The sequence below is a fragment of the Schistocerca americana genome, chromosome 1 (assembly GCF_021461395.2).
Source record: "Schistocerca americana isolate TAMUIC-IGC-003095 chromosome 1, iqSchAmer2.1, whole genome shotgun sequence".
Taxonomy (NCBI): Eukaryota; Metazoa; Arthropoda; class Insecta; order Orthoptera; family Acrididae; genus Schistocerca; species Schistocerca americana.
Window position 1 is genome coordinate 937,814,210 of NC_060119.1, and position 25,040 is coordinate 937,839,249.

The following is a 25,040-nucleotide window of genomic DNA, read 5'->3' on the forward strand; positions in this document are numbered from 1 at the left end:
AGATTGCAGAGACTGGAGAGGGGAGGAGGGTGGCAGTGCTGTCTGCGTGCAGCTAGTCACACTAGGCATTGCTCTGAATGTGTCTATAAAACTGGCAATGCAGCGTTCACGTGGCTCTCGAAATATAACTAAGATTCGCTGGCGGCTGGTGTCAATACAACTCGACTCACTGAACGTCAGTCACAAAGCAATTTTAATTAGAGTACATAAAACTCACTATAACTGTATGATAAGAAACTGCGTTATTGTGTTTGAGTTCCAGAATAACCAAAATCACCATTATTCCTTACATGTCTTCGTTCCGAAGGATTTTCAAATTACCTAATCACTGGTATGCGAAGGGTAAATGTATTTTAATAATAACATTGAATTCCACAATATTATTTCCAAGAAATCATCTTGTATTACGTCATTGCGACCATATGCAGCATGTTGGTCAATCTTTAGAACACAATACAAATGGTTCAAATGGCTCTGAGCACTATGCGACTTAACTTCTGAGGTCATTAGTCGCCTAGAACTTAGAACTAATTAAACCTAACCAACCTAAGGACATCACACACATCCATGCCCGAGGCAGGATTCGAACCTGCGACCGTAGCGGTCGCTCGGTTCCAGACTGTAGCGCCTAAAACCGCACGGCCACTCCCGCAGGCAAACACAATACAGCAAGCATTACTGTCGCATGCATTCTATAACAGGATTGTAGGTTTCTCGACGTATGTGGCATCCTACGTACTCTCCAGCAGTACGCACGAGTCACGAAGTTCTCGTAATACATGACACGGTGATTTGTAGGCGCGGAGCTGTTGCCCAATAACACCCAGAAGTTTTCTGTCGGGCTTACTTCAATAGAATTTGGTGCCGAAGACAGCAACTTGAGTTTGTATTGTATGTTATCCGGGGACCTAGAAACGAGAGGCTCCGTCCCCGTCGCAGCCGCAGTGGTCCGCAACCCCACGACGACTACCGCAGACCACCCCTCCGCCGCCCCACACCGAACCTAGGGTTATTGTTCGGCTCACCGGACCTCGACACAAGTCCGCCGGGCGGATTCGTGCCGAGGACCAGGCGGTCCTTCCCACTACGGAAAGCCGTGCGTTAGACCGATCGGCTAACTGGGCGAGCTAACTTGAGTTTGCTATCATACATCTTCAGCCACTGTAGCACGATTCTGGCGATGTGACACATACACAGTTACCCTGATGGAAGACCACTGCCGTCAGGAAAAGTTCAGGCATTGCGGTATGCTATAATGTTCACGTAGTCCATGGTATCTTGGATTACTATCACAGGTCTCTGGTAATCCGATGTGAATGTCCCCTGTGTACGTCCGTGACACGGTGGTTGTATCGATTAGCGTTCGTGTGGATGATGGCATATCTTGATACGATCATCGACCTGGAGAAACTTGAAACACGGCTCACCCATCCCGCTGACAAGTTTCCATTGATTCCACGGCTAAGTCTTGATGACCTTTTTCCCAGCGGAATCATACAGTATGACGACGTCGTAATATCTGCCACAGGTCACCGCCTATCCTGCTTTGCAGAGCGGGCTGGTTTCTGGCCTCCACGTCGGGTGATACGGCGTGGACCAAACACCGTGTCACCTACCCTATGGTTTCAGCGTCCTTCGCTGTCTTTTCCATAGATGCTCACGACAGTAGCACGCGAACAGTCAACAAGCTTCGCCGTCTCTGAGTTGGCTGTTTCCGGGCAGCTGGCCATAACAACCAGCACGTTTTCAAAGTCTCTTGTCAGTGGATTTCCCCACCGAGTGATATTCATTGTCATGGTGGGCAGTGAGCATTACGTTTTCGCTGATTCTTAAAGTACACTGATGTGTGAAACTTAAGAACAAAAGTCACTGCCAAGTAACTTAGCTCATTGAAACTTAGACCAAACATAAAAACAACTCCTACAGTATACTATAGAGGTCAGTTGAAGGAAATACTCAATGAGGCGAACGGAAATGACACATCCAATGAAAATTATGTTACTGAACTCACTGGGATACATGGTCGACACCTAGACATTACAAAAGGCGGGGAATGATTGTTAATAAGGTGTCTGATCACCCTGACGATTGTGCATACGCTGCAGCGTGTTCTCATGTTGGACACAAAGCTCGTAAAGATGTCTTATAAAAGGGAAGTCCACTTCTCCACCAAAGAGGTTGACTACTAGTGGATGATCGTTGGTGCATGTGGACGTGCTGGTGCTGCAGTACGTCTCTCCAACTCATCCCACACGTGATCGATGGGAGTTAAGAGGTGCGACAATAATGAGACCTATTTTCTTTGCAAGATGTGGCATGCGTAGGCACAATATCTTTGATCATGGCCTATAAGCTGCTTCTAGTCCAAGCGGAACATCGATGCAACTGCTCTGTCGTGAGTAGTGCTGTAATATGTTAACACGTGTTTGTGTTTCTCGTCACGGAAATGGAACCACATAATATTGCGCAACGGTATGCCATTTCTTTTTGCGTTAAATTGGGTGAAAACGCGACGACAACTTAAGATAAGCTTCAAAAGGCTTTTGGAGAGGAGGTTATGTCAAGAGATCAAGATTTTCGTAGCCATAAAATGTTTAGCGAAGCCAGGACGAATATTGAAGATGAAGACTGCAGTGGACGACCACCAACCTCACGGACGGATGTCAACTTGGCCATTGTGCTTGAACTCGTACGATCTGATCCGTGAAAATGATTGCAGAAGAACTGAACATAAATTGTGAAACGGTTCGTCTAATAATAACTGAAGATCTTGGTATGAGAAAGATTTGCGCAAAAATGGTCCCCAAAAATCTCACACCACAACAGCGAGAAACACGGAAAAATGTGGCACCCCGTCTGTTACAGAAAACGGAATTCAATCCAGAATTGTTGAGCCGTGTTATCACTGGTGATGAAAGTTGGTTTTTACATCACGATCCAGAGGCAAAACGCCAAAGTTCGCAATGGTGCTCAAAGGGATCACTCAAAACGAAGTTCGCACGTCAACGTCAAAAGTGAAATGCATGCTTGTGTGCTTCTTTGATTCCAAGGGAGTTGTTCATAAAGAGTGGGTGCCTCCTGGACAAACAGTTAACCAATATTGTTGTGTTGTTGTTGTGGTCTTCAGTCCTGAGACTGGTTTGATGCAGCTCTTCATGCTACACTATCCTCTGCAAGCTTCTACATCTCCCAGTACTTACTGCAACCTACATCCTTCTGAATCTGCTTAGTGTATTCATCTCTTGGTCTCCCTCAACGATTTTTACCCTCCACACGGCCCTCCAATGCTAAATTTGTGATCCCCTGATGCCTCAGAACATGTCCTACCAACCGATCCCTTCTTCTTGTCAAGTTGTGTCACAAACTCCTCTTCTCCCTAATTCTATTCAATACCTCCTCATTAGTTATGTGATCTACCCATCTAATCTTCAGCATTCTTCTGTAGCACCACATTTCGAAAGCTTATATTCTCTTCTTGTCCAAACTATTCATCGTCCATGTTTCACTTTCTTACATGGCTACACTCCATACAAATACTTTCAGGAACGACTTCCTGACACTTAAATCTATATTCGATGTTAACAAATTTATCTTCTTCAGAAACGCTTTCCTTGCCATTGCCAGTCTACATTGTATATCCTCTCTACTTCGACCATCATCAGTTATTTTGCTCCCCAAATAGCAAAACTCCTTTACTACTTTAAGTGTCTCATTTACTAATCTAATTCCCTCAGCATCACCAGACTTAATTCGACTACATTCCATTATTCTCGTTTTGCTTTTGTTGATGTTCATCTTATATCCTCCTTTCAAGACACTGTCCATTCCGCCCAACTGCTCTTCCAAGTCCTTTGCTGTCTCTGACAGAATTACAATGTCATCGGCAAACCTCAAAGTTTTTATTTCTTCTCCATGGATCTTAATACCTACACCAAATTTTTCTTTTGTTTCCTTTACTGCTTGCTCTATATACAGATTGAATAACATCGGGGAGGGGATACAACCCTGTCTCACTCCCTTCCCAACCACTGATTTCCTTTCGTGCCCCTCGACTCTTATAATTGCCATCTGGTTTCTGTACAAATTGTAAATAGCCTTTCGCTCCCTGTATTTTACCTCTGCCACCTTTAGAATTTGAAAGAGAGTATTCCAGTCAACACACCAATACTACTACAAAGAAATTTTAGAAAGACTTCGCAAAAGAGTTCTTCGTGTCCGTGCCAACATTGCTGATAATTTGGTGCTGCATCACGATAATGCGCCATCCGATTCTGCTCTATCAGTACAGTAATTTTTAACCTCAAAACAAATTTCAGTACTACCACCACCGCCTTATTCACCAGATATCGCTCCGTGCGACTGTTTTCTATTTCCAAGAGTCAAAATGGTGGTCAAGGGACACCATTTTCAAACAACACAAGACGTCCAAAAAGCTGTGACGAGGGTATTGGAGGATACAACAAATGATGAGTTCCAGACATGTTACCATCTTCCCGGGTTCGATTCCCGGCGGGGTCAGGGATTTTCTCTGCCTCGTGATGACTGAGTATTGTGTGATGTCCTTAGGTTAGTTAGGTTTAAGTAGTTCTAAGTTCTAGGGGACTGATGACCATAGATGTTAAGTCCTATAGTGCTCAGAGCCATTTTTTTGTTACCATCAGTGGCAGAAGCGCTGGAAAAAGTGTGTGGAAGCAGAAGGAAACTACTTTGAAGGAGACAACACTAAACTTGACTAAAACGGTAAGCAACACTTTTTTTCACATCAGTCTCATTACTTTATAGCCGCACATCGTAAGTTGGGGGAACGGGCAGGCCAATCCATTGGCTAAATATCCTCTCAATCCAAAAGTTCCTCCAGCTGCGCTATTCGAAGCAGTCGCGCCTTGTTATCAATAAAAATTAAGTCAGGGCGGAAAATAGCTTCGTGGGGAAGGAGGAAAGTCCCAAAATAGCGTTGACTAGCACGTGTACCTTGTTCAAAGATTTGGAGGTCGGTACGCTTAAGCAACAAAAGCCTCCCTGCACCACAGCACCTGTAGCACCAAAACGATCACATCTGACCATGTTCATGGTGCATTATACCCCCTTGACGTTTGCGCGTACGACCAGTACCATTTATCAAACCGCATCTGCTCTCATCCGAGAAGAGCACGCCACCCTAGTCCTCGCCTCTTACCGACAACGATGTTTCCTCAGATAAAGGGAATCGCCCTTGCAACCAGGGAACCAACAAACAATGGAAGAGGCAGATGCAAACACAGAGCCCTCCACAGCGTCGAAGGAACCGGCAGGGCGTGCTTATGATCTGGGGAACGATGGATTGCGTTGTGGCGTGTACCAGACAAGAAATGACGTTATTATAATAACAGCACATATTCATCTGATAGGTATGGCTTTTATTTGTCGTAGAAACTAGTTTAGGGCCCGCTGCTTCGCTCGCGTAGACTGTGTGGCCTGGAGAGATTTTTTATTTTTATTCAATCGAATTTTTATGTTTTTCACAAATTGCAACACCTTGTAAGCTTTTCACGCTAATTAACGTCATATAAGCATGGTCTTTTCCGAACGTACTCCTCCTCATAAAGCGATTTTCGTAACTAGAGTCCAAAGTTTTTGTTACTCATGCTTTTTGCGTTCTTGTGGAGACATTGCCATAGCAACTTCCATTCCTTAACAAATATCTTTTTATACCTAACCGAGAAGTGAAACGCTAGTTTTCATAAATTAAGCTTTAAATTTTTTAATGTATCGAAATATTTCCATAAAAATTTTCATCTCCTGTTGCACTCCGCTAGCGGTTGAATTTCTTGAAACGATGAAACACGTACTTCTTTTGTTTCTAATCGAGAATGCAAATAACAGTTTTCACGGATGTAATCTTAAAATCCTTTGGCAGTTCTTTAATAATTATTTACTTTGAGGAAAACTTTCACCCAATATTTTACCCCCTTAGTGGTTGAATTTCCAAAAATGCTGAAACATATATATTTTTAATTTCTGACTCAGAAAACAAATACCAGTTTTCTAGTTCTAGCTTAAAAATACTCTTAATAGCGACACACTTTCAAAATGCCTTTCATCCCCTATTTCACACCCTTAGGAGTGGAATTACGGACAATCCCTTCTTAAACGATGCCTGCAGTATAAGACCCACATCCTCTCCAAACTTCAAGTTTCTATAACAATTTGTCCATTTTATTTGGACTGTTGAGCTCCGTGGCCGTGGATAATGATATTTTACTATAAAAGTACAACGACCAGCCACTTTTTTTAATGCGTTTTATTTATGCCAATATGCATTTCGGGTTTGCACCCGTCTTCAGCTGGCAGATTACATGTATCTTCAGTTTCTACAGTGGTACAATATCGACAGCAGTTTGGATGCTGCAGCTGGCCTGTGCAAAAGCAACGATACCAATCATTTACTTCAATTTCGCGAGTTTAAAGTTACGCACTATCAGTTGTTCATTATACTTACATTCTCCTCTCCTTGTTTTTTCTTTGCCTTTCTTCTTTTTTGTAACAGCAAAAACACTTTTTGTCACGTATTTTACAGAGGCACACTGCGTTACACGTCATGTTGTCGACTGACAGTTTTGTTTACATACAAGCAGTTTATCTATGGACAGAGTTATATTTTACGAAAGTTTTGAGGTTCTAGCTAATTTACTGTTTACTAAACATTAACTTGGGTGATAGAAGTATTCTAAGTACAATGTATACTAAGAGTTTCTTTTTGTTACTTAGGCAATGGCAAACAGAATGCACAAAATACCACTACAACCAGCTGACCAAATAGAAGAACTAAACACCATCAAAGCAATTGCTTACAAAAATGGTTACAATCCAAAATTATTAGATGAACTAAACTCTAAGATAAATCCCCACATAACCAAATATAATAAGAAAACAGCATTAAAGAATACCACAACAAAGCCAAAAAAAAATGTAAGCTTGCCATTTGTAGGAAAACTCTCATATAAAATAGCAAACCTGTTCCGAGGAACAGATATCAGAATCAGCTACTATACAAATAACAAAATAAAGGACAAAGCTATCCCTAACATTAAAAATAATACCAAACCGTACAATCAATCAGGAATATACAAACTTAACTGCAACTCATGTCCAAAAACATACATAGGCCAACGAGGTAGAAACTTCAACACACGTTTTCGAGAACACATGGATGCTTTTCGTTTAAAAAAACTTCAGTAAATCCACATTTGCCCAACATGTAGCAGAAGAAGAACGTAAAGTAACAGACATATCCCAAACCTACAAGTTCACCACCTAGCCAACAAAGGAAAAAGAATGAACCTCCTAGAAGAAATCGAAATTTATGCACATAAACATGCATCCCCTTCTGATATACTTAACGACCAAACAGAGTTACCAAACCGAATATTTCTGAAAAACTTCCACAATCTACTTATGAAACCACTTACTAAGCACAATGAAGAAATAACATAATCTAATACAAACCCAACAAATGCATGGAATAATATACAACATAAAAATCTTAATTCTATCTTTGTTATTTGTAAATGTATGAATTACTGCTTTTCATAAATGTGTTATGTTAGTTTATTATCCTCAATACTGCCTAAGTAACAAAAAAAAAACTCTTCGTATACAAGGTACTTAGAATACTTCTATTACCCAAGTTAATGTTTAGTAAACAGTAACTTAGGTAGAACCTCAAAACGTTCGTAAAATATAACTCTGTCCATAGATAATCTGCTTGTATGCGAACAAAATTGTCAGTCGACAACACGACGGATAACGCAGTGCGTCTCTGTAAAATACGTGACAAAAAGTGTTTTTGCTGTTACAAAAAAGAAGAAAGGCGAAGAAAAAACAAGGAGAGGAGAATGTAAGTAAAATGAACAACTGATAGTGCCTAACTTAAAACTCGCGAAATTGAAGTAAATGATTGGAATCGTTGCTTTTGCACAGGCCAGCTGCAGCATCCAAACTGCTGTCGGGATTGTACTACTGTAATAACTGAAGATCCATGTAATTTGCCAGCTGAAGATGGGTGCAAACCCGAAATGCATATTGGCATAAATAAAACGCATTAAAAAAAGTGGCTGGTCGCTGTATTTTTGTAGTAAAATATTCAAGTTTCTATCCTTAGCGGTTTGGGCTGAGCGATAATGAGTCAGTGAATCAGTTTGGCCTTAATTTCCAAAAGCAGTAAAACACTTATTTTTCAATCTCTAACCGAGAAGGCAAACATCAGTTTTCAAATATTTAGCTTTAAAAATGCATCCTCATGCAATATTTTCATAAAGCGTTTCACCGCCTATTCACCACCTTAGCGGTTGAATTGCTAAAAACTCGACTCATATTTTTTTTATTCCTAAATGAGATGCCAAATTTAGAGTTTGATAGATATAACTTTAAAAATGCTTTCATTGTAAAAAAATTTCATAAAAAGTCTCATCGCCCACATCAGCCCTAGGGATTCAGTTTACAAAAACCCTGAAACTCATATTTTTGTATTTGTAACCAAGAAGTCAATGTCAGTGTTCATAGATGCAGCTTCAAAAATACCTTTGTAGTTCTGTAATAATGATACACTTTCAGAAAAAGCTTGCACTCACTATTTCTCCCACATTGAGTAAAATTTCCAGAGAAATACTGAACTACGTATTTATTTACTTCTGACCGAGAGAGCAAATACCAATAATGGTAGCTTCAAAACTGCCTTAATAGAGACAATTTGTTTTAAAAGAAATCTTCATCCCCTTTTCACACCCTTAGAGATGGAATTTCGAAAAATCCCTTTTTAAACGACGCTGACAGCATAAAATTCACACCTTCTCCAAATCTTAAGTTTTTATCCTTAGCAGCTTGGGCCGGGCGACGACGAGTGGGTCAGTCAGGGCATTGCCTTTGTGTGTATCGAACTTTTTTTTAAATTAACTTTTGTTCTTAATAGTAGAAATGATTGTTGTGATGGGGGTATTATTGTGTAGGATAATTAAGTAATAATGTATATTGCATAAATTATCTAAGAATCAGTACCGCCTTGTTTTAAATTTTAGGTAACAAGCCACAGTGGAATAAATAAATAAATAAACACCTATGCTTTTGGCACCAATGCAAACTGTCCGCCGATGCTCGAGTGTCAACGGAACACAGCATACGGGTTGTCAACAAAGGGACCACCCCCCACGCATTCGTCGTGCCACTGTGGAACGTGAAATTGCGTGCCATCAGTCCTACTACTAGTAAATGTACTGCATTTGCAGCCGCTCTCTCCACAATATAGCGGTCATCTGCTGCTTAGTTTACCGTGGTCGACCACCTCCTCTCCTTCGAGCAGTCGTGCCTGTGGTTAGCACCGCTCTCCCCACTCACATGAAACAACGCTGTGAGCAACACGTAACTCCTGAGCTACGCTCATCACACTTCGTCCTTCTTCTCGATAATTCTTTCCCTTGTGAAGCCATCCAATTTTGTTTTCGGAAGGAAACGATCACAGTGCACCTAACTGATACAAATTGTCTCTTCCCGTCCTTTCAGCTACCTCCTGTTACGGGTCGGGACCCATTTGATGCTACATTCACACTGGCCTCACGCCATATGACGTCACGCTTTTTGTGCTCGACTGCGAGGCTTCTGGTAACATGCTCCCCCACTTTCATTCATTTCCACCAAGAACTTTATATGTTATGTTACTTTATCTAGCTCGTTCTTAAGATGTGTCGAGTGGTGAATATCGAGCTAAACTCCTTTACTTTCCATATATCCCTCTTCTCTCTTGTCCCAAGACTTTATCCCATCGTTATGCGACAAATTCATTTTATTTTTACACTATAACAGAATGGCCTTCCTGACACAACAATCGTCATGTAACCTTAGGGAGATAACTCATGTGCGCCATCTGTCTGTGTAACGTGTGAATATTGGTCTTTGAGTTACGGTCATTTGTTTGCGTATCGTGTCTTCTGAGAGAGAGACTCCGCCCAGCCCAGAATTTGTCTAAACGAGCGTGGAAAACCACATAAAAATTAGTTCTAGGCAAACAACACCACTAAATCTAATATATTCAAATACTGAAATGGGTTTTAAACTTACTGACCGTAAGTCGTTTTAAGTCATCTATAGATGCGTGGTTAAATGAGTATTTTGTTGCGGCTGCAGGTCGTGTAACCTTTGTGCTGCGTTTCCTCCGCAGACTTCTAATTCCGGTATCCAGGTACGCCATCCAGACGGCGTGACTGCTTCCAGCAAATCGCACCGGGACGTGCGAATTAGGTCGTAGCGCGTGCGCCGGAGATAAGGCGGGGAGTACCGGCGCCTGGCGTCGCGACGCTAATGCGGACCGTCTTTACGGCAGCAAGTGCTGGCAGCAGCCACTATCTGCGAGACCTCCACCTCACTCTAGCAGCAGTCACAGTAGGCCTCGATTTCCTCCCATTCGATGCACGACTACCGCACCGAAGCTCAGAGACCAGGCTGCCTTGATAGATACTCCTGTTTCGTTACAACCGTAAAACGCGAAAGTAGCAATTCACCATTCCAACTCTCCGTTATATCACATTGATAATTAGGACTTATCGCCATATGAAATACACTAATATTTCCCTTCCTATTCTCGTGTAAAATTTCATTCCTCACTTAGCCAGTGCTGTGTTTCCAACCATTGTCTTTCGAATTTTCCTCTTGTCGAGCTGAATGACAAACAAGACTCTCACATTCTTCTGTCCATAAAGCTTCGTGATAAAAAATTTATCTGATAAAAAAATAATCTTAGTTAGTTGCATGTTCCATACACCATTTGAACTATACATTGATCGAATGATATGGAAAAATATGTATGTATGATGTTTGTTAACTAAAAAAAGACTTTTTAGCCCTATTTATGCCACTACACCTAAAAATTGCTTCCTTTCTTACAAGCTATAAAACAAGGCCGCCCTTACCTATAGGCAACGAGGGAGGGGCTATGCCACCGTCCCCCTCCCCCACCCCCCACCACCACCCCCATAGCTCTCAGGAAGCAAAGATTTGAAAGTTAGTATTACGCAGAGTTTTAACATGGTTTGATCTGAAATTTTTTTATTACCATAACGCCAGCCTCCCCTACCCCTCTACAAACTACTGTATGGGCGCTCTTGGCTATAAAGGCATTCAACGATGAATGTACTTACTTCACGTAGGCAGAACGTCTAATAAAAGAAAATCACCATCACATTGGGATCAAAATAGACGCGGCAATCTTATGCCATAACGGTAAAAGAAAGGGAGGTGTTGCCCTATAGCAAGAATATTTCATACAGAAATGTAAACATTCTCAATTACCAAAAGAGCAAAAACAGAGAACCAATACTCAAACTAATTCATAGTTTATCACAAAAATAACATAAAATAAAAATATATAAATAGATAAAAGAACAAAAATAATACTAGAAAATTACAGACACGCGCACACATACACAGACACACACACACACACACACACACACACACACACACACACACACACACACACACACACTGAGTACCCCACCATCCACCCTTCCTCTTTCTCATCCCAGTACCCCACTCCACTATCCCTTTCTGCAGCTCACAGAACCCTCAGTCAGTTCTACATCATGTGACCAGGCAGTGCAACCATGCGTTGTGTAATATAACATAGGGTATTTACAAAGAAGTGTTTACTCGAACAAAGCTGTACTATGTGCATTTAACACATATAGAACAATAAATTGTTATATGAACAGGACGCAAAATGAATGTAAGTAGAAAGCACCGCCATTTAGTTGTAAATAGAAATAGCTTGATTTAAAAAAAAGTGCCAAAGAGTCACTACAAATGCAATATCGATATACGTAAAATTAAATACCTTTCAATTTATTATAGACCACAACCTAATATGAATAGCCAAAAAAAGACTGGTACACAGAAATAAATTCAGTTGCATATGATGGGAACTTTATTATCCTTATGATAAAACATAACTGAAAGGAAAAAAATGTTTATCACTTACTACATTTTCCGTTTCCTTGCAGTAAAACTTAAGCATCAGACATTAAATTTTTTACTTCTTCACTAACGACTGTATTCGCAACACAGTTTTCAGATAGTAGCCACATATCCCACTGAAAGTACTTGCAAAGTTATATCTCTGTACGACACATCGTTCAGGGGATATAACACCATAGACATTTAGATATGTGAAAAATTAGTTTCGGTTTAGAACAGCGCACAGTAAATCTTCGTTTTAATTTATTTGTTCTTTACTGCTAACTCTTTTCCCAATATACATTGCAGACAGCGTTTACATTTATCACTGAGAGTTCCTGCAAACTTGTATCGCTATACGACACGTAGTTCAGGAGATACGACGTAATAAATGTTGAGATGCGCGAAAAATTTGCTTTTTTTTTTTAATTTATCGCACATTACCCACACCATATGGGTCCGTTGTTTCGTAATGAAAGTACTCAGCGACTTCCAACAAACTTTAACCATAAATTAAAACATTTTCAAAATTTTTCCTCACTCACATCCTTATCGTCGATTATTTAACATGTTACCTCATTTGCAAAGTAATCAGACGTTTGAAGCTGTATTATAAGGAGGAGTCTGAATCTTTACAGAACCGGGGTGGTTTAGTGGTAGACTAGAAATGGTCACACTTTCGACTGGGATGCGCTTTCTTCTACAGATGTACTACGCTTCACCAGAACATTACCAGCGAATCGATTTTTCTACAAATACACAACCTACTTACTCGTCCAATTTACAATTTACTATCACGTCTTAGCTTTCCGCCTAAGTACTTACAGATGTGACGTGCTCTAAAGTTCACCGCTAATGTTGTAACCACACGCGGTTGTTGTTATTGTGGTCTTCAGTCAAAAAAATGTTCAAATGTGTGTGAATTCCTATGGGACCAAACTGCTGAGGTCATCGGTCCCTAGTCTTACACACTACTTAAACTAACTTATGCTAAGAACAACACACACACCCATGCCCGAGGGAGGAATCGAACCTTCGGCGGGAGTGGCCACGCAGTTCGTGACATGGCGCCATAAACCGCCTGGCCACTCCGGTCTTCAGTCCAGAGACTGGATTGATGCAGCTGTCCATGCTGCTGTATTCTGTGCAAGCTTCTTCATCTCCGAGTAACTGCTGCGACCTACAACCTTCTGAATCTGTTTAGTTTACTCATGCCTTGGTCTCCCTCTACGATTTTTACCCTCCGTGCTTCCCTCCAATACTAAATTGATGATCCCTTGATGCCTCATAACGTGTCCTACCAACCGATCCCTTCTTCTAGTCAAATTGTGCACAAATCCCTCTTCTCCTCAACTCTATTCAGTACGTCCTCATTAATAAATGAAAAGCACCTGTTTGCTTTGCTCTACAATATTACTTTATTGTAAGCCGAAAACTGGTTTAAAATAAAAGTAATATTGTAGAACAAAGCAAACAGGTGCTTTTCATTTATTATAATGCTGTTCTACCAAGAACCGACGGAAGATTCTGTTAATATGACGTCCTCATTAGTTACGTGATCTACCCATCTGATCTTCAGCATTCTTCTGTTGCTCCACATTTACAAAGCATCTTTTCTCTTCTTGTCTAAACTATTTATCATCCATGTTTCACTTCCATACATCTCTAGACTCCATACAAATAATTTTATAATTGACTTCCTAACTCTTTACTCTATATTCGATGTTAACAAATTTTCTTTAGAAATGCATTCTTTTCCATTGTCAGTCTACATTTTATATCCTCTCTATTTCGATCATCATCAGTTATTTTGCTTCCCAAATAGCAAAACTTCAGCTACTACTTTAAGTGTCTCATGTCTTAATCTAATTCCCTCAGTATCAGCTAGTTTATGTAATTCAACTACATTCCATTATCCTCGTTTTGCTTTTGTTGATTTTTACCTTATATCATCCTTCAAGACACTGTCCATTCCGTTCAACTGCTCTTCCAGGTCCTATGCTCTCTGATAGAATTACAAAGTCGTCGGCAAACCTCAAAGTTTTTATTTCTTCTCCATGGATTTTAATTCCTACTCCAAATTTTTCTTTTCTTTCCTTTACTGCTTGCTCATTATCCAGGCTAAATGGCTCTGAGCACTATGAGACTTAACTTCTGAGGTCATCAGTCCCCTAGAACTTAGAACTACTTAAACCTAATTAACCTAAGGACATCACCCAAATCCATGCCCGAGGCAGGATTCGATCCTGCGACCGTAGCGGTCACACGACTCCAGACTGTAGCTCCTAGAACCGCTCAGCCACTCCGGCCGGCGCTCATTATCCAGATTGAACAACATTGGAAACAGGCTACAACCCTGTCTCATTCCGTCCGCAGCTCGTGGTCGTGTGGTAGCGTTCTCTCTTCCCACACCAGGGTTCCCGGGTTCGATTCCCGGCGGGGTCAGGGATTTTCTCTGTCTCGTGATGACGGGGGGTTGTGTGATGTCTTTAGGTTAGTTAGGTTTAAGTAGTTCTAAGTTCTAGGGGACTGATGACCATAGCTGTTAAGTCCCATAGTGCTCAGAGCCATTTGAACCTGTCTCATTCCCTTCTCAACCACTGCTTCCCTTTCATGCCCCTCGACTCTTATAACTGCCATCTTGTTTCTGTAAAAATTACAAATGGCCTTGCGCTCTCTGTTTTTGGCCCCAGCCGCCTTCATAAATTGAAAGAGAGAATTCCAGTCAACATTGTCAAAAGCTTTCTCTAAGTCTACAAATGCTAGGAACATAGGTTTATCTTCTAAAAGAAGTCATAGGATCAGTATTGCCTCACGTATCCCAACATTTCTACGGAACCCAAACTGATCTTCCCCGAGGTTGGCTTCCACCATTTTTTTTCCATTCGTCTGTAAAGAATTCGTGTCAGTATTTTGTAGCCGTAATTTATTAAACTGATAGTTCGGTAATTTTCACACCTGTCAACGCTTGCTTTCTTAAAGGGATTGGAAATAATATATTTTTCTTGACGTCGGAAGGTATTTCCCCCGTCTCATACTTCTTGCTCACCATATGGTAGAGTTTTGTCATGGCTGGCTCTCCAAAGGCTATCAGTAGTACTAATGGAATTTTGTCTACTCTCGGGACGTTATTTCGACTTAGATCTTTCAGTACCCTGCCAAACTCTTCAAGCAGTGTTATGTCTCTCATTTCATCTTCATTCACGTCCTTTTCCATTTCCATAACATTGCCCTCAAGTACATCGCCATTTTATAGACACTCTATATACTGCTTCAAACTTTCCTCCTTCCCTTCTTTGCTTAGAACTGGTTTTCCAACTGAGGTATCGATATTCAACAAGTTTTTCTCGTTTCTCCAAAGGTCTCTTCAATTTTCCTGTAGACAGTATCTATCTTACCCCTAGTGATATATGCCACTCTACATACTTACATTTGTCTGTAGCCATCCCTGCTTAGCCATTTTGCACTTCCTTTCGATCTCATTTTTGAGACGTTTGTATTCCTTTTGGCCTGCTTCATTTAGTGGATTTTTATATTTTCTAGTTTCATCAATTAAGTTCAATATCTCTTCTGTTACCCAAGGGTTTCTACTAGCCCTCGCCCTTTTACCTACTTGGTCCACTGCTGCCTTTACTATTTCAACTCTCAAAGCCACCCATCCTTATTCTATGGCATTTCTTTCCCCAGTTCTTGTCAATTGTCTCCTAATGTTCTCTCTGAAACTGTCTAAAAACTTTGATTGTTTCAGTTTGTCCAGGTCCCATCTCCTTATATTGCTACCTTTTTGCAGTTTCTTCAGTTTTAATCTGCAGTTCATAACCAATGGACTGTGGTCAGAGTCCACATCTGCCCCTGGAAATGTCTTATAATTTAAAACCTGGTTCCTAAAACTCTGTCTTGCCGTTATATAAACTATCTGAAACTTTCCAGCGTCTCCAGGCCTCTTCCATGTATACAATCTTCTTTCATGATTCTTAAACCAAGTGTTAGCTATGATTAAGTTATGCTCTGTGCAAAATTCTACCAGACGGCTTTCTCTTTCATTACTTACCCCCATTCCATATTCGCCTACTACTTTTCCTTCTCTTCCTTTTCCTATAATCGAATTCATGTCCCCAACGAATATTTTCGTCTCCCTTTACTATCTGAATAATTTATCTTATCTTCTCACGCATTTTTTCCATCTCTTCGACATCTGCGGAGCTAGATGGCATGTAAACTTGTACAACTGTGTTAAGCGTGGACTTCGTGTCTATCTTTTCTACGATAATGCGTTCACTATGCTGTTCGTAATAGCTTACCCTCGCTCCTATTTTTTCCCATTATTAAACCTACTCCTGCATTACACCTATTTCATTTTGTATTTATAACCCTGTATTCACCTGACCAGAAGTCTTGTTCCTCCTGCCACCGAACGTTACTAATTGAAACTATGCCTGACTTTAACCTCTCCATTTCCCTTTTTAAATTTTCTAACCTGCTCACCCGATTAAGGGATCTGACATTCCACGCTCCGGTCCGTAGAACGCCAGTTTTCTTTCTCCTGATAACGACGTCCTTCTGAGTAGTCCCCGAATGGGGGACTATTTTACCTCCGGTATATTTTATCCAAGAGGACGCCGTTATTATTTAACTATACAGTAAAGTTGCATGCCCTCGGACGGTTGTAGTTTCCCCCTATTTCAGCCGTTCACAGTAGCAGCACAGCAGAGCCGTTTAGGTTAATCTTACAATGCCAGATCAGGGAATCATCCAGACTGTGGCCTCTGCAACTATTGAAAAAGCTGCTGCACCTCTGCACCTCTTCAGGAATCCCACGTTTGTCTGGCCTCTCAACAGATACCCCTCAGTTGTGGTCGCACCTGTATCGCTGAGGCACGTAAGTCTCCCCACCAACGGCAAGGTCCCTGAGACCACATTATCCACTTCTAGTTCCGAAGACTCTTTAGGTAAACAACAGACGGAGGTCTCGGTTTAGAGTCCATGAGACATGTTACATTTACCGAACGTTAAAAAAAGACGCTTAGAACGAAAACTGACAAAGAAATGCGGAATGATAAAGAAAAAAAAATGAAGTGCCAGTTAACATGTAATATCAAGTAAGTAGCAAAGTTTAAATAACCCATAATGAATTTAGCCTCCGTCAGCGTCTTAGATGTAACAGCAGGTAGATAAATTCAGTACGGATGAATTCCCGAAGCTTTGAAGGGATGAAACAAGCATGAGACAAATAACTATGCAATTGTCAAATTCATCTCGGTATTTATCAGATATTCATTAAAAATCATAATTAACTAAGTTGAGATTTTATAAAAAGAATTTTATTTGTATCCATAGCCAGATGGAAGCGTGGTCGTAATTGTAATCTATCAGTTTATGAGAATAACGCCAAGTCAATCGCCTTAACAACTGACCACATTAAAGCTTAAGTGTTTCTGATTATATGGTTTCGATTTAGAGATAGACTCCACAGGAATCAAAATATCTCATCGCTTCGTGCTTTTTTAGATTAGGTTTCCTGAGAATTGGGATGGTGTAAGTCTGAAGACAGAAGCTTGTTCTTTCGAAACGCATTTGTTTTAGTGTAACCAGATTATCGCTAAGATTTGGTTTAGCTAAAGTATTGTCTAAGAAAAGTAACTGCCTTTAAAAGTGTATGTATCACAATGTACCATTTGGAACCAGTGAGTGAAGAAAATGAAAAACCTGGCGAATATACATATCAGTACTAAGATACCAACATGATAGAGAAATATTAAAATATAACAGGGAATTATGGCGATTTTTAGCTGATACCATGTATCGTTACACGGCCGGCTGTTACTTCACGTAACTTCACCGGAGTGAGAGGACATTTATTCCACATTTAACGGAAACATCTTCAGAGAAAAATCTGTGACGATACTCCCGTTAGATGCGGACGTTAGTGAATAGTTTTATGCTTCGGAACAGCTTCTCTGGCTGAAAGTATTCACTAAATTGATTTAATAGTTTCAATGCTATTCTCATAGCCCGAACTGGAACTTTTGCAGTAGTGGTTGCCAGTGTAAGATTGAGGAAGACCTCCGGATAATAGGCCAGGAAAGTAGTGTGTGGAAAGCTCTGACTAGAAGAAGGGACAGGATAACAGGTCACTTGTTGAGACATCAGTAAATAACTTCAGTGGTACTGCAGGAAGCAGTAGACAAACAAGATATAGGGGAAGACAGAGATTTCAATATACCCAACAAATAATTGGTGACGTTAGATGAAAGTACTAGTCTTAGATGAAGAGCTTAGCTTAGTAAATGATTTTGCGGCGGGCCTCATCAGAGTAATCAGAAGACGAATGACCAAAAATAAAACCACTGAGTGTAATTCACAGACGCCGACACAACGTACAAAATAGATTTGGTTATACCGCAGTAACATATTTGAGTTTAATCCATATTTATATTCATTAACATCATGCGTTATTTTCGCCAACCCAACATAGGCCTGGATGAACTGTGAGGTACCACGAAAATATAGTTCTCTTTTTATCTCTATTTACAATGTGAAGTCTCATCGTTCTCGGGTTGGAAACCCCTGTTGACGTTATTTCCCTCTTTGTGAATTTAATTTGTGTTTTTAAACTCCACTTTATGCAGAACTCAATTATGTATTTTTCTGTTCACCCAGGCATGTTTCGATACGTGTGTGTCATCTTCTGCGCATCTCGATTTATTTTTGTGACGTATCACACATGAAAATTTCATGTTTGTTTGTCTGTTTTAGGTCTAAAAACTAAAAGATATGCTCTTTGCTTAGTTTGTTACCTAGCGAAAAGCCGATCCGTAAAAATTTATTTTCACGAGTAATGTAAATCCAGGCGAGCAATTGAAACTAATCAAAGAATGTGCACATGTTATAGTTTTTAGGCGTAAAATAGAAAAACAACCATGCACTTCGTACGATATTTTAGAGTAATGAATCGTGACCGACACAATATTACTCATAGGTTTCGAAAAATGTCCAGGTAATTGAATTAGGAAATACATTGTATTTCGCATAAGGTGGAGCTTAAAAACCCAAATAGAATGAATCAAATGCCGAGTCTATTGTAGACTGTAAAAATTATCACGCTCGCTGAAGCGGTCATTAAAATAACATTTTGGCTAATTACCGTCACATTACCTACAGGACGTAATGCCCACGTTTAAGGGATCAAATAAATAAGTATAGTTCGATGACCCGAGGAAGTGATGCCTCATTAACTTGAAAGGATGTGCAATTACGGGAGGTAACCGGAGGACGGGTCTTAGACATCAAGGGTTACCTTTCCGACAGTTAGCGAGGCACATCAAAGTTTGCGGCGTCAGGTGGCTAGAGCAGGGCAGCTATTTGTGGAAGCCGCGGCGTTAATGACCGCCAGTCTGTTGTTCGGTGGAACACGAGGAGAGCGGTGGTCTGTAAAGTTGTGGACTCAGACTTCCCTGGGGGCTGCCCGGTGTCTGCTCCAATCAGGAGATCCGTCACGCCGCTCGGATCGCAGGACGACGCGGCCGGCTAAGTGGATTAGACGAACCGCGTGCTACGGGGCTTGACAGACAGCGCCGGCATCGCGAGAGCAGGCTACAGCGACCGCAGCGCCGCCCGGCCGGCCCGGCGGCTGCTTGCACCACTCCCTCGGGTGCCCTATGCGCGATGCGCGCCGCAGAGTTGCAGATCATCACCGCACCATCCCCGTTGAGGAACCAGCCCCGCAGTCGCCTACACAAGTCCCGCGAGGCTGCAGCCCGCCTCCAAAGCTTTGTCACTACATTTGCTTGGGACTTCCCTCGCAACTTTATCCAAGCTATGACGGTATTCGTTCCTCTTACTTTATTGTGGCTTCGTCTTCGTCGCCGTATAGATATGGGGATGTAAGGGCTGTGCTAGAAAATAAAATACGTTCTCTTCAGACTAGCGATTTGTTTTTGTTTTAGACAAACGACATTTCATCAGGTCACATTCTACTGGAACCGTTTTCGCACAGTGCTGTGATGCAGTTCAAACAGGAAGTCAGCAGTCAATCGAGATTCATCTGGACAGCAGATCTACATGCCAGCGGTGATGTACACTCAACACACATGCAAAAGCACATCCCATTACAGGAGATTAACATGCACATAGCTTAATTACAACTGAAAGAAAAACAGCCCTCAGTCACTATTTTTAACGAATTAACCGGGTTGCGACACTGCTAGGAGTGTCTTCCTCAGAATTTAAATCAAATAATACACTCGTAGCAGTGACGAAACCCGGTTACTTCGTTAAAAAAAGTGACCGAGGGGTGTTTTTCTTTCAATTGTAACTATTCACGGTCTCTGAACGTGCAGCCATGTACAAAATTTTGCGATAGCTTAATTAGTTTGAATTAAGGTACGTGCATCCTAAGTTTACTTGCGTTAAAACCGTCCTTCTGACGACTAATCCTTTTCCGATTTATTCACTTTTTCCTGTTGCTATTTCGCCTTGGTTTCCATTCACTTGCTATTTATTCCATTGCTAAGTGACTTAGATTGCTGTACTTTTGAATTTACTCAACATTTTTGTATTTCCTTCTTTCGCTGATCACTGAAGAACTTCTTTTGTTACCCAAAATTTCTTCGCAGTTACCTTCCTCGTAGCTGTATTTGTTTGTGTAAATTCTGTGATTGGCCTTTCGAATGTTCTAGAGTCGTCCATTCCTCTTCAACCGATCTGCGTACTGTAGTACCACATTCATTATCTATATACCCATAGAGAACTTCAAAGGCCCCTCATCAGTCTTCAGAATTTCGCACTTCCTTCAACATTGATTCTTCCGGGTCAGGCTCTTACAATTCAACCCCCTCGTCATCACTACTAAGTTGTCTTCTGAGCCACTATCTGTTTTCGGATGCTCCTTACTGTCTAATGCCTGGTTTCGGAATCTCTGTCTACCATGAAGTAATTCAACTTGAATATTCTCTTTCTCAGTGTCTTATATAACCATATCTGCTCCGCAACTTATACTTGAACAGTGTATTCACTATTATTAGTTGAAGTGTACTTCAGAATTCAATTGAAGCGTAGAAATGTCAAACGTTCTAACTTCCAAATCTCGTATTTGTCTGGAGAATCAGAAAAGCATCTCTCTGTTTTTATTCGTAGCTTATTTCTATGCAAACCATTGAGAAAATATTGTCATCCGTCTTAATTGCGCTGCTTACCTGATCATTGCAAAAAAGTAGTATGACAAATTATAAAATGAATAATTTATTAAGAACGTGTCAGGTGCCTTACCAGTGAACTGACGGTTTCTAAGTGCCAATAAGAAAGCTTTTGTCTCGAGCGTCGTTGACATTGAAGCACCCGCACCACATTTTAGATGTGATAACTCTAGCGTAGTCATACAGTAGCAATGTTTTAGCAGGTAGAACTGTAGTCAACACAAACAATTTTCCATGTCACTGAAATTTTTTACAAGACAATAACAAAATTAAATTCAAGAAAAAATCTCTTAGTATTGACATTTGTTTTTTACTCGACTTCTTTCTTGGAGACAGATGTTGCTAAGTTTTCAGTGAAGCTTCCAGAGATTTTGAGGATGAAATGGCAACGTCGTCAACAGCTCTTTTTATTTGCGACTGAAAAACATCAGTGGTTTTCAGACGAAGTACGGCATGGTATACATCGTAAATTGTCTTATCCCTTTTGAATATATTGACATTTTTCCTTTCCTCCTTTTTCGTTTCTTCTTTTTTTAACAGCTGTTTGACGTGTTTAAGTCTGGGAAATTTTGATCTTTCTGCATTTGAAGAAGTTACACATCTGCATTGACACAATGTTTCAGCAGTATTTATAAAATCAAATGAATCAGCCAAAGACATTGGAAATACAAGTAGATATAACACGTCCATAGCTTTCGCTGATTCAACAACTTGTATAAATCTTCCGAAACAAACACCTTACTTATCTTCTTTCGTTTCTCTAAGATTGCAAAATCTCTGTCGCTGCTGAAGATGTTGTACCTACTCACCAAAACTGTTTGTGTTATCTTGTCAAGACGTCCCACGCTAAATGGAGGAGATCGTGACACATTGCATTTCGATCTCCGGAGGACAAGACCATATGTCATTTAGTTATCAACTTTGCAAACACATTGTCGGTGATTTGACACTTGGAACAAGCCCAGGATCATGCAACAGAGTACTGATGAGACAATAATACTGAAAATGCGTATTGTGAAAAAATGGCACTTCATTTCCACACATGAATTAATCTTTCTCCTCTCTCACTCGTAGTACCAACCCCATATGCTCCTGTAACTCTGTCTTCTATTTTCTCCCCTACTGCGGCAATCATATCTTCCATGATTACTAGATTAACATCTTCCTCTAGATACTGAACTACCCGCCGATATCCTAGCATATAGTTTGTCTCCTTATCATCTGCTTGCGACGTCGGCATGTATACTTAAATTCTTGTTGTAGACGTTGGTTTTCTATGAATTATCGTGATAAGAACGCTCCCAGTGAACTGTTCGCAGTAATTCATTTCCTACCTAAAATTCCTATTTATAACTAATTCTTCTCCTGTTGTATCGTTTCCTGCTGCTGTTGGCGATGGTCATCCATAACCACTGACAGGCGTTACAAGAGTCATCGCGCATCACGGTGTGGTTTACTCTCAGAACTCCGTGAGTAAACTTACTTATGGTCGCTGCATGTGACGGAGAAGGGTTTGTACTCAGGTCTTGCAGATGGTCATGATAGACTGAAATTAATAACCTGCTTATTAGATTGTGATCCGTAACAGGAATAAAGACGAAAAAGATTTCTTCGATAGCTGCGAATTTTGCTGTGACTATGTAGCAACTGGTTTCCTACAAGAGTCAACCAATGTATTACTTCCTACTATGAAAATCCCGCGAAAAATTAGAGGGATTCGAATTCGCACAGAGGCTTACCAACAATTTTTCACCCCGCATGTTACAAATGGTTGAAATGGCTCTGAGCACTATGGAACTTAACTTCTAAGTTCATCAGTCCCCTAGAGCTTAGAACTACTTAAACCTAACTAACCTAAGGACATCACACACATCCATTCCCGAGGCAGGATTCGAACCTGCGACCGTAGCGGTCGCGTGGGTCGAGACTGTAGCGCCTAGAACCACTCGGCCACTCCGGCCGGCCCTCATGGTATTGGAAAATGGAGAAGTAACAGTGGTACCGGTATACAAAGTACTCTCCGCTACACACCATAAGGTGGTTTGCTGAGTGAACTTCGTACGTAGTTGTGAACTATGGATACTACGTGTGCTTTTGAGATAAAAGACAGCTGAGTACCATAACGAAATTGGAAACATTGTGCGCTATGTGACTGATTGTTACATGTGCACGTGCTGTGTGCAATGGTTTTCACTGTACCTCGCCTTTCGGACGACTGACAATTAATAAAGTTAAAATCTTCTGGGTTGTTAGGCCGCTTTATTTTTCTTTCTAAAATAATAGACTTTTAGATCCCTCTGCTGAGATATTCTTCAGGATGTTTCTGTGTGAAATTCACTTAGCTACTTGTTGAAGGAATACATGCAAAGGAATCAGGTGCATATTATTAATGAGAGAATAATTATGAGACAAAGATCTGATAGGTGATGTCCTGTGACCAAGATTAAGTGAAACAATCCGGATAACAGCGAGTAGGACTCTGGCAGTGAGGGTTCCCCACAAACTTCATCGTTTCGGCCTTTGTAGAGAGTTCATCCAACACTGGAATCGAGAATCTGCATTATTTTTGTCTTTTCTCGGTATCGCTACTGGTATGATATCTGTCCTGGAAATTTTAAGAAATCCGAGGATGTTTTAATTTCAAGTTTTAAATTTAAATATTTTGCGTAATTTCGCATTCGCATTTTTTTCATCTATTTTATTGACTTCGGAGTTACATTAATATGATATGCTAAACTGTCGTCCCTCTTGCGACTACTGGTAAGATGATCTAACGGGAGTCTCCAGAAAAGAAAATGTTACAGTAGACCAAATGGCTGTTGATGTTAGGCAAAGGTCGATTTGTTCTGTAGAACGCTTCAATGGATATTTTATGGGATATCGGAACCTCATCCCCAACAGTGGAAGTGCTACCCCGCATCATTGACAGTAATACTTCTTCGAAACGTAACACATGCTGAACGTATCGTAGGGATAGCCCAGTAGTCGAACGCCTTATGCCTATCACCGGCAAAGACATCATTTCCTCAGCGGCAGGGGACCATTTAATCGTAGCTCAGCCAGTTAGCATGACATATTTGTAAATTATAAACACATACCTTGCTCGCGAATCACCCTACCTGTTACTGAAAACCAGTTAGAATCCGTAAATTACAGCAGTTCCTGAGATCTTTGGCAGATTACGAATGCAATGTTACTTTGTAACGGCAAAAAAATTCGTGTGATATAGTTACGGATTACTAACCCTCGAAATTTATCTTTACTTGTACTGTGAAACCTTGCTTCGGGCTAAATTTCATGATTCTATGGAAACAGGTTTTGATGAGTGAGACTGCGTCAAAACAGATGATTGCGTGGTGTCTGTTCTTTCTGATAAGTCCGACAGAACAGTCACCACGTCGGATCCCCAGCTGAGATACATATTACGTAAATTGAAAGGAGGAAGAAAGCAAAGGAAAGGAATTAATGATGGCAGTGGCATCGGGACTTAATTCGGAATCAGTTGCGATGCGTGGAACTGTGTGCCGGACCGGGACTCCAAACGGACATCTCCTTCTCACTAGACAGTTGCATTAACCAATGCGCCACCTTGCCACAGTGTTTACCGCACAAGCGCGGACCATCTCGGCACGTATCGCGACCGACCCACAGTCCGACCCAGCACCACCTGCCAGCAGTCCCTCTTCCTGTCCTCGCTGCTCGCTACTTTGAGATTCCCACACGAGGTCAGATGTAATTGCGAATCCCCACCGAAGATGGTGGGCTCATTGCACATCGACGCTAATCAGTTATATGAATGCTTGGTGTCTGTTCTTTCGGACATCAGAAAAAGCAGGAAGTAACAAGTTCTCATCCCTTCCAATGGTG